This window comes from Magallana gigas, chromosome 6, assembly GCF_963853765.1.
Source record: "Magallana gigas chromosome 6, xbMagGiga1.1, whole genome shotgun sequence".
Lineage (NCBI taxonomy): Eukaryota > Metazoa > Mollusca > Bivalvia > Ostreida > Ostreidae > Magallana > Magallana gigas.
The window spans coordinates 54,942,192-54,954,341 of record NC_088858.1 but is presented as its reverse complement, the minus strand read 5'-3'; positions in this window follow the sequence as shown (position 1 = coordinate 54,954,341).

Below are 12,150 nucleotides of genomic sequence, written 5' to 3'. Positions count from 1 at the left end.
CATGAAAGTATAACAATATATAAATAGTGCCTGTTTGGGAGGGTAACAGTTGAAATTGACACCCCGAGAAAACCATTGTCAACCGACGCGAAGCGGAGGTTGACAATGGTTTTCGAGGGGTGTCAATTTCAACTGTTATCCTCCCAAACAGGCACTATTTATTTTGTTATACTGAATGTCTTTTTTAAAAATTTTAAGAAAATTTTACTGCTTTTATATAGGAATAACGTGAATTCTACAGCGAATCGTACGCGCATAATTTTCGCGCATGTAACATTTTTTAATGTTACCCGTTGCCAAGTGCGTTGCTAACGCTGAGGGTAATAGTAAATATTATTAACTGCGTCTTAACCAATCAGATTTCAGTATTTAACATGAAAGTATAACAATATATAAATAGTGCCTGTTTGGGAGGGTAACAGTTGAAATTGACACCCCGAGAAAACCATTGTCAACCGACGCGAAGCGGAGGTTGACAATGGTTTTCGAGGGGTATCAATTTCAACTGTTATCCTCCCAAACAGGCACTATTTATTTTGTTATACTGAATGTCTTTTTTAAAAATCTTAAGAAAATTTTACTGCTTTTATATAGGAATAACGTGAATTCTACAGCGAACCGTACGCGCATAATTTTCGCGCATGTAACATTTTTTAATGTTACCCGTTGCCAAGTGCGTTGCTAACGCTGAGGGTAATAGTAAATATTATTAACTGTGTCTTAACCAATCAGATTTCAGTATTTAACATGAAAGTATAACAATATTTACTATTACCCTCAGCGTTAGCAACGCACTTGGCAACGGGTAACATTAAAAAATATTACATGCGCGAAAATTATGCGCGTACGGTTCGCTGTAGAATTCACGTTATTCCTATATAAAAGCAGTAAAATTTTCTTAAGATTTTTAAAAAAGACATTCAGTATAACAAAATAAATAGTGCCTGTTTGGGAGGATAACAGTTGAAATTGACACCCCTCGAAAACCATTGTCAACCTCCGCTTCGCGTCGGTTGACAATGGTTTTCTCGGGGTGTCAATTTCAACTGTTACCCTCCCAAACAGGCACTATTTATATAATACTACCCAACACTAAAACACCTTCGCAGTGAATGACAATAGTTACATATCAATGCATGATAAATCGATATAGCTACATGGATTTAATTACATGAAAAAAAAATCTTTTCGGAATGAAGAAGAAACTTTAGCAAATCGGATAAACAACTCACACTTGACTTAAAGTTCAGTGATCTGTACACACGTACTTTTTGTTGTGATAATGAAAAATATGGGTTTCGGTTTCCAAAATTATATTTTTTAATGACTAAGTCCTATCCAAAATTTATGAGGCATATTTCTGTTAAGGCAAGTGATAATTTTTCCATATTCTAAAACATTAACAGCCCCCCTCCCCCCCCCCAAAAAAAAAACCCAACCAAACAAACAAACAAACAAAACAAGGTAAAATAACACTACATAAAAAGTAAAAGCTCTTTTTAAGAAATGCGTATTTTTAATTACGGGTAAAACTTCGTATAAATTGGCTTGAAGAATGATTTTAATTATTTATTTATGGATAAATATCAATTGAGGAGTACTGAGTATTATATCTAACGTGTACGATATTGGGCAAAAAATAATTTTCAACAAGTAAGTGTCTAAATTATCGTATTTTTAAATATATATCTATTCTTATACAGGTACTTAACTAGTATATGAATTGCATTTAGAGATGTACTTGATTAATACCGAAATGGTTTTCAACCATAAACGCTATGAATAATACACAGTCAAATGTAATACGTTTACAGTCACCCATTCATCCTTGAAAATTGGATACTGTGGGCGTAGTCCCTTGGAAAAAATCAAAGTGTTCGTGATTGCATTGAATTTGATTTTCTTCGTATTATTAAGGTGGGTCGCGGGTTTGCTTTCGTCATCAAATTCTGTACTCAATTAAGACAACTCGACTGGCTGTTTTGTGCACATTTGTTTATGACGTCATAAAGGAGACATCTCAAGGTTTCCCGCTTCACATTTTCTAACGTCAAATACTCTTAGTTATAGATCTAATAAAGTAATTCGATTTTACTAATAGGTCTATAGTGTAAATACTAAAGTAGTAATTCATACCAAGTTTTTGTTTTCATGTAGGAATCGTAAGTTGGAAATGCAGATTGGAAGCAATACATCATAACTACGTAGATTATTTGCAAGAACTTACATTTTAACTCTATGTGAAATTGTACATAAAAGCTAAGTAATGACAGTCATGTAGTCTCAAACTTGAGAGAGAGAGAGAGAGAGAAAGAGAGAGAGAGAGAGAGTCTGTAAAATAGTTTTGGTCAGTAATAATTCTTCAAAAGAAAAAAAATTACAAGCATTAATTGTAAGTATATCGTAACTATTTTGACCGAAAAAAGAGACGAGCAAAGCCGGGGAATTAAATTTTCTAAATTAGTTCAATAGTTGTGAAGATTTTGATAACCAAAATAAAAGTCCATATCTTACAAATATCATCCGTTTTATAGATTTGAGACTATTCGCATATATTTACATTAACATTTAACATAACATTTGACAAAGAGAATGTGGAAATTGGGAACCTACTTAAAAATTTGGAACCATCCTTTCCTCTAAATTTTAGATGAAAAAATATTGTGCTCTGCGTTCTCTGATTTAGAATAAGAGGGCAAAAGTGGGCTTTTTAATTTAATATTCTTAATAGCAACTAAACAAATCGTTTCAATTATTTAAAAGAATATCTTTATAATACAAAAGCAAAATTAAGATTATTGTTTTTTACAGGCCAATACTAACTGAGGGTACACGGGAGGCCTTATAACTCCGAATTCATAATAAAAATATGCTTTTTTATCTCCGTATTAATTTCATTCTCTCTAAAATTGCTTTTTCAGAAATGTAGGCTTCTAGTTTAAACTTAAGAAGTCTAAATTTGATTTTTAAGTGATGTTATCAATAAATAAGTGGAACGGGTTAAAAATAAATGACGTCGTACTCACGACGTCAAATACGAGAATACGGCAATTTTTGGTAAAATTATCAAAAATTAAAAATAAAATAGCAAAAAATCTAGCGAGAACACATATCATTTTTTTTACATTAATTTATTTTAAATCACTTTTTCTTTACGCACAGAAACAGTTGATAAATTTGTCTTAACTGTTTTAAAGTTACTTGCAATTTCTCAAAATAACTCCATCTTGAAAAATGCTCATTTTCCTATGTATTCATTAGAAAAGCGTCAAAACAGCACCATCAACAATACCAAGTTCAAGGCGGTATTGCATAAAAACAGCGTAGACAAATTTGATAAATATTTTATATAATGAACTTTAAATGCTACAGAACGAGTTGACAAATTTTCAGGGTATGTTTTCTCGTGAGAATTTTTAATGGGTAAACCCGCGACCCACCTTAAATTGCCATGTACAAATTTTGATATTAATGAAACTCAATTTTTGTAAAGGACAGTAGGAATTTAATTATTCTTTCCATTCTAGAAATTGGATAAAAACATTTATTTACCCTAACATTAATTTCAACCGATCAAAAGTTAACCGACAATTACTGCACACAGTTCAGGTCGCATTTTCATAGCTCTGTACAAGAGAACTATGGAATTTTTTCCTGCAAATCTCAGCACTTTTAGTGGGTGCTCTTTATTGCCAAATTTAGTAATACTCTCACACAAAGAACGACGATAATAAAAATAAATCGATTAATTATTTTGGTGAAATACGGTTATGTATAATTTGGAATATTTTTCCAAACAAATATTTAAACCCTTCAAGCAGACACTATTATATTTGTAGATTTTTGATTTTAGAATGACAGTAAATCTTCATTCCGTAAAAGAATTTTGAGCCTAGTTTTAGGGTTATTCTATAAGGCCTAAAAAAAAAAAATAGGTTTGTTTCCGCTTTCCCGACCGACCCTAACTTAAACCCGCCGACCCAAAAAAAAATTTCGAGTTTTTTCGTAAATTTCCGTTTTTATCCGTTTTTTGTTAAAATTTCGTTTTTATCCGATTTAAAAATTTATTGTGTCCTCCAAATTTAAGTCGTAAAAACGCTTATAGAACTTATTGAGATGTCATCAGTGTTGTGTAGATGTTTGTTATTTACAAATGGCAGCACATGTCGTGCCAGTTCGAGAAATGTTCCCACCAGCCGGGGAAAAAGTTCATCAAATCATTTAAATAATGACAACAAATACTTGTTTTTTTTTATCTTACCCAGTTTAATAGATAAATGGTTTAATATGCACAATTGAACAGATGGAGAGGGAAAAAAAAAAGATTAAAAAAAAAAAAAAAAAGCCGACCGACCGACCCTAATTTTTTTCAGCCTGAAAGCGGAAACAAACCTATTTTTTTTTTAGGCCTAAGTCAAAATTCATCTTTACAAAAGATAATCTGTAATTGTAAATATTTCGAGAATGTAGGATTTAGGAGTGTAGGACTCGTGTCTTAAAAACGACTGAGTACATTGCGTGCACATGCATGCGCCTTTCTTTTATATTATCTTACTTTCAATAAGTTTTTCAGCCAATCAGACTATGATTTTTTCTATCACTTCTCACTGAGAATTTGTCAAGAGCCTCCAAGCTACACACAGTCCCTAAAGATTCAGCAGAGTTGCAAGCTTTTCATGATCCCATGTGTGGTTATATGCATTCATGAACGAGTAGCAAATTTCGAGTTTAAAATTTAATCTGCGACCGGATAACATCTCCTAGGCTACTCATTGACAAACACACTGAAGAGAGGAAAGTTTTTCTGCTATTCAAATTGATATAAATGGCGTTCATCGTAAAACTTGTGTACATGGAATTCATTTTTAATCCAATTTTGCAATCGGTTGTGGTAGCGCCATGTCACTAATTTCTATCTCGGTAATTTTACATCCCTACGAAACTGGCAATCCCATTCAAACGGATATACTATAGTCTTTCCCTAGTTATTGCTTCCATCACTTTTTAATGATTTTTAATAAAAATACACATACCTGTGAAAGAAATGCAGTTGAAATCGATAAAAGGTAATATATCCAAGCTATCTTCATGGAACAATTATCATTTTCACTCATAAAAGTTCAAAGGAACGGAAACAAACTTACGGAGATTTATAATGGGAAATGTTTACATCTTTTCTCAATTCGGAAGTACTCGGGATACCTCGCGCAATTTTTCAGCGTTATCATCCGGGCTTATTGATGGTTAATGCAATTCAAAATCCCCGTAGACTTCCTATTTTTGGAAGTGTATTGAAACCTGAAGCGGTAGAGGGGGCGTTTCAAAACAGATAATCTGGACATTTTTCATATTAGTGGATGAACGTAGTTTGAGCACAAAGGTATTTATTATTATCGAAATATCAAGCAGAAAGTGGTGGAAGCAAAAACTCGGGACAGAGTTATAAATGTTCATATATTCTGTGACTAGTAAACGATATTAAGATTATTAATAGGGCGACTTTCCTAAAAAAAAAATCAGAAGATAATATGTTGTTGAAATATTGTTCTAGATCTCTCAAGAGAGAGTTAAGTATCGGATATAATCAATTTATGTTAACACGTACAGAATAGTCAAAATAATCTACCACCTAGAAAAACACTTGATTTAACTTGATCTCGATCTTAACACTAGTTGTCATGAGAACATTTAATATTTAAGAATAATTTCAAAATTATGTATGCATTTTACGTTCCAGTTAATTAACTTTAAAGATTTTGAATTATTTTCTCAAGGAACCCGACATGAATGAAATTGATAAATGACTAAGTTCTAAAAATAAATACAATTTTACGTGTGATAATAATTGAATGGCAAATAGCTATTTGAAAAAAAGGTTTTTAATTATTTTAAAGGTGATAACAGATATAAGCACATGTAGATAAATATTTAAACAATAAAATGCTTTCTTTGGTGATTCATGCGGGATATGAAGGTGGCTACATTGCAGAAAGAATACATAATTTTTTATTGCAATGATCACTACCTTCATAACCCGCTTGAATCATCTACGAAAGCATTTAACTGTCTATATTTTACATCTTTCTTTTAAAAATAATATTAAATTGATTGTAAAAAGTAAGTAAAATCCACTATATTACAGTTAATGTACATCAATAAGTTAGCTAAAAGAAACGGCCAAATCGTCTCTCATGGGAATTTGAGTCTGACATCATCATGATAATTTCGGGCAGTCCGTGATTTCTCTTAGGTCGCTGTAGGTTTTGACCAATCCATAAACGGAGCGTGAATATTTAAAGTCCTGTCAGTTTCAGTCGATGAAGGCTCGACCAATCGATAAACGGGGCGCGTAGATTTCAGTCTGGCTGTTTCTATAGAGCTATGAATTAACTATACGTTTCCATAAGAAATAGAAGAAGGAATTATACTCGGAAGGTGTAAATATGAAAATGAATGTTCAGGAAATTGTGACGCATGTAAACATTAGCATTACACTTAAAGATTGTATGTTGGTAAAAAATTGACAGGGATCAACTCATATAACATTTTCAAAACCATAATTTTTACCTGTGAAACAGAATATGATGGCATCATGCTAGAATTCTACTCTGACAAATTGTTTGGATCCCCATGTCACATAAAAATCACGGCTCACATTTTTTTGTTCATATTTTTTCCACTGTATTCGGCAAATTCTTGTATGACAAATAACTATATTTTGAGATTTCTAGTTAGAAAATAGACGTAAATATTGTAATTAAGTGATAAGTGATATGCATTTTTCTGTGCTGTAAATTACATTTGTTTGGGTGGGCGGGGCATGACGCCAAACAGCAGAATATACGAGCACACACATGTAATTATGGCGTCACTTACGTAAAATGACGTCATTTTGAACCGCTTCGTGTGTCTATTTGTTTCATCAATTATTATTCTAACCTGATTTTCAGTGCAAACTATTTCATTTTTAAAGTAGTTGATCTTTATTTCATTTATTCAATACTGCTATGAGCAAGAACTCGTTCGTATCATAAACAAAGCATTCATGTAACATGGAATCATTTGTGTCGCAAATTTATTTTCCTAAAATATTACATGTAAGACATATGTACATATAATATTTTGTTTATTGTTAATTTATGAAAAAATCATATATAATCCACAAAAATTGCATTGTATAATATTTTAAATGTGCAAAACTTTCATTGCTGTTATCTTTAGAACCATAAAAGATGTATAAAATATCTTATGTTGAAATCGGCCCAAAATCGGCCCCGTGGCACTCTACGCAACTGTGTGATCGGCCCAAAATCGGCCCTGTGGCATAGAAGTGGTTAATTAGTACATATACATGTATGTATATTTCTATACTCAATACACACACACACACACACACACACACACACATATATATATATATATATATATGTTGAACATCCATACATCAATATGTCAAAATACATACAAATCTGAAATAGTTTATCATATGATTGAAAATTAATATTTTACTCAGAAATACAAATTAAGGCAATGTCTTTTGTGAAAATTTACCAAGAGAGATTATTTAAGAAATGAACTCAATGTCTACCCAAGTTATACTCGTATAACCTGGGTTGGGGCAATTTACGCTTTATAATCTGCGAAGCAGGTTATAAAAAGGCGTAAATTGCTCCAACCTAGGTTATACGAGTATAACTTGGGTAGATATTGAGTTCATTCCTTATAATTTAATTTTCTGTAATTTGTTGTACAAATTAAGTCTGTTTTACTTTTAAAAATGATAATCTGTTCAAAATTCAAACGTAACGTCAAGCTGATTAGTACATTTATGACGTTGGTGCATTGTGAAGTGTCTTGTGACATGCAAACCAGGTTATACAAATTTAACTTAATTTTTCTATCCAATCAAATGCCGCGTTTCAACCAGAATTAAATTATATATGTCTAATTCTTCACAGTATAAAATCCAAAATAATTTTTATTTATCTTGCAGACTAGTATAATGCTATACTTTAGAAGAAATCAAATCAGATATATTCATGCATGTACCTTGTATGCATAGAATCATGATGATCAAGGTTATCATTATGTTCGATAACTCTAAATTATTTGGAATATATTTTATTCGTACCATAAATCTGTCTTTTATATAGCTGCAGGACTGTAGCTCCCGGTCTGAAAAAATTCGGATGGACGACCTGGGAGCTACAGTGCCTACCATAGGAAAAATCTGCAATTTACGGCGCACAAAAAATTGCGCTAGTTTTGGACTTATTAACCTTATTTTCACACAAATTCTGTAAAAAAAATTTAGTACCATTAAATTCTTCAGCCAATTTACTACTGAAATCGTCACTTTACTTGCCTCAGACTTTCTCTTAAAAATGATAACCGACCTCGGAAAATGAAGTATGTTAATTTACGTCAAGATCGAGAGTCGCCATTTTTAAATATAAACAAACTTGCACCACTTTAATTTACAGTGCTGCTGATGGTGTTTAAAAGAATATCAGAGGCAAGTGAAGTGACGATATCTGTAGTAAAATTTTTTGGGATCAAATATTTGTACAGAATTTGATCGTAAATGAGATTAATCGGTTCAAAACTAGCGCATTTTTTTGTGCGCAGTAAATTGCAGTTTTTTACTATGGGAGGCACTGTAGCTCCCAGGTCGTCCATCTGAATTTTTTCAGACCGGGAGCTACAGTCCCAGGTCGTCCATCTGAATTTTTTCAGACCGGGAGCTACAGTCCCAGGTCGTCCATCCGAATTTTTTCAGACCGGGAGCTACAGTCCTGCAGCTATCTTTTATATAGACATATTTGTTTAGTCTTGTAGTGTTCATATAATACAACTATTCAAAAAACTGCTTGGCTTAGTGGCTCCACGGAGACTTAAATTAAAGACAGAGGGGTTCGAGACACCGGTAAATAAGGGTTTTTTTGGTTTTGTTTTTTGTTTTTTGCATGGTTTTTTTTTTGTTTTGTTTAATTGATCTCAACTTCTATATTTATTTCATTTTATCCATCGTGGCCAAAATTGCAATAGTAAAATGCATGGATACCATAAAAAAAATCTTTTAATTTTATTTCATTTATAGAGTTTGGAGGATAAATAATACTTAATATATGATGAAAAAAATACTTGAAGCTGAGGATCGGGGAACCTTAAGTTATATTATATACCGATCCTCAGCTTCAAGTATTATTTTCATCATATATGAGTGTTAAATGTAAGTAAAACGGCGTGAATCTTTACTTATCTTGTCTCCCAGTTGCAATACAGTATGTAACTCATAAATTGCTACATGCACGGATCTAGAGGATAGTCGGGGGAGGGGTAACATTTATGCTTATCAAAATCACGTAGTAAAACCGAACGAAGGCCTTAGAACCCCCGCCCCCTCCCAGGGTAAACAAGATTACCCACCCCCCCCCCCCCCGGTTAACAAGACCCCCCCCCCCTCTCCCCGGTTTCGGCAAGTTTTTAGGGGACATCAGAAACCACCATCCTCCCAAGACATGGGACTCCGATCAGCTTCGCTACTTGGATCAAAATCGGTTGACTTCAGAAAATGTAGAAACCACGTACGCTGCTTCATTAAATTATACCAGATACATGAACATAATAACTCAACAGCTTATATATATATATATATATATATATATATATATATATATATATATATATATATATATATATATATATATATATATATATATATATATATATATATATATATATATACCCTAATCATGGTGTTTATAAGAACATAATGGTGAATTGACTCGTTGGTCAAATGGTCAAAGGCCAGTAACCAAAGGTCGCTGGTTTGAGCCCAACTGTGGCCGCTTTATATACTGTGTTATACCCCTTGGCAAGGTACTTTATCGACATGTAGCATGTACCAGTCCACCCAGCTGCAGTTGGGTACAGCCAGGTACGTATACAGGCTTCACCTAAAGGTTAGCCTGCGATGGACTGTTGTCCTACCCAGGTACAGGTCTCGCCTAAAGGTTAACATTCGATGGACTAGTGTCCTACCCAGGTACAGGCTTCGCCTAAAGGTTAGCCTGTGATGGACTGGTGTCCCATCCAGGGGCAGTCAACGACTCTCGTTTGCCTGACACTACGGGCACCACACATGCCACCGGTCATACGCGTTTTTATAGCTCAAAGATTGAGCAACCACGAATTCCGATGACTCAACAGTACAACTGCTAATTTATATTATTACAGTTACAAAATAATCAGGATGGTTTCAACAGCAGTTCATGTAGCCCCCTAACGCACGAACACACTTCGCAACAAATCACTTATTAACCTTGTGTCATTAAACAGAATTCATTGACATATCTGGCCTTATATATAGCAGGAGGGTGACCTCAGGAATTCAAACCAAGCGTCATCGTGAAAACAAGAAGATGGAATGACAAAAACTCAGACTCCAAAAAACAGGACCACGGGACCAAAATAGAGCCTTTCTTTTGTTTTTCTATGATATATGGAGCAGGGGTCGCATCATTTGGTCTTATGCGCATACAAATCAGACGGTGGAGCCGCGAAAACTCTTCCGGTATTTATGGGGTCTTGTTTTGAACTCGCTGGTGTTATTTGGTATTGAAAAATTGATTTATTGTGTTTTTTGGCCACAATTATTTTAAAATGCATATATATGCAAATGTATGTAATGTTGTAAATTGGGGGGGGGGAGAATCTCTCGATGAAGACAACGACGATTCAAATACCCAAGCACTTATACCGGTATATATTACACTTGAACACAGCATCATCGATTTCTATTTAACCTTGACATATAATTTTAAATCAGTAACTTGATCCTGAAAATTCATTGAAAGATCTATGTTATTGACAGCTTAGAAATCTATTTTGAATAGCTATTTGAATGACTTTATTTATTTATTTATTCATCTATTTATTTATTTACTTATTTACCTATTTGTTTTACGTGATTAAGTGAACTGGAAGTCTTCAACTGTCGTGGGTTTTTTTTCGGTATTGTTCGGTTCCATACAGCTTGTTAAGCATTTATGTATTCTTTCGTTCATTTGTATTTGGTTTTGGGGGTTTTTTTTAAATAAATTTCTCTGACAAACCGGGCTCCTAGACATGAATAAACATGTACACGTTTGGTGTTGATAGAATTTTATTTTGAAAATATTTATGGCGATAATAAGACAGACAAAACCCAGGACTAGATGTAAACGAGTGGGTGACAGTTGAAGTGTCATAGAAGGGGGGGGGGGGTTAAAAGTATGGTTTCCCTGTTGCAAGAATGTAGCATGAGGAAAAAACATAACAATTAAAGCAGAACAAATCACCAGCAGATATCACATGGAGATTGGATGCAATTTTTTGTGCTTGCTGTATGTTTTTTGAAATACGAGTAAAAAGGGGTTTAATCGTAAATATTATACCTTTGTATATTGTACCTATATATATTTACCTGTATATTTTTACCTGTATATTTTGTACCTGTATATTGCACATGATAGATAAATGGTTTCTTTCACAGTCAGTTGGTTTCAAATTAGGACAATGTTTTTTATCGGATGGCAAATCGTCAGTCGCCTCTAATCAAAGATGGATAAATCATGATCAAAACACAAAGGAGGCGCCACCTGTACACCGTATATAAAACATAAACCAGCACCGGTCATTCCGAGTCCCCTCCCTCCGAGCATTGGCCCACCTGATATACACTGTAATTGTTCCGATACACGCGAGCTTGGGAGATCCCTGTGACTGTCTTTCGCATAAATTTGTGCCCGTTGTGTTACATGTACAAGTAATCATCATTTAAGAGAACAAGGCTATAATCGCTATAAAGATTTCGATGTGTATCTAGTGTCAAGGTCGTATACAATAATAGATCAATGTTCCGTCTGGAGTTTTTGCATTCTTTTCTTTTTTTTAAATTCATTTACAAATCACCATAATTTACCAAGGTCCTTCTGTTGTCGCAGTTGGACGACAAGGATTCACAAAACGTAGTCCAGACCTTGATCGCTGAAAAATGGTGGACATATGTTGTCCTTCATCGACTTCATGCGACGCTCAAGTTCTTAAGGAGGCTGGGGGGTCGAAATATAATGTAATATAAAACCATCAGATTTATTTGAAAAATTT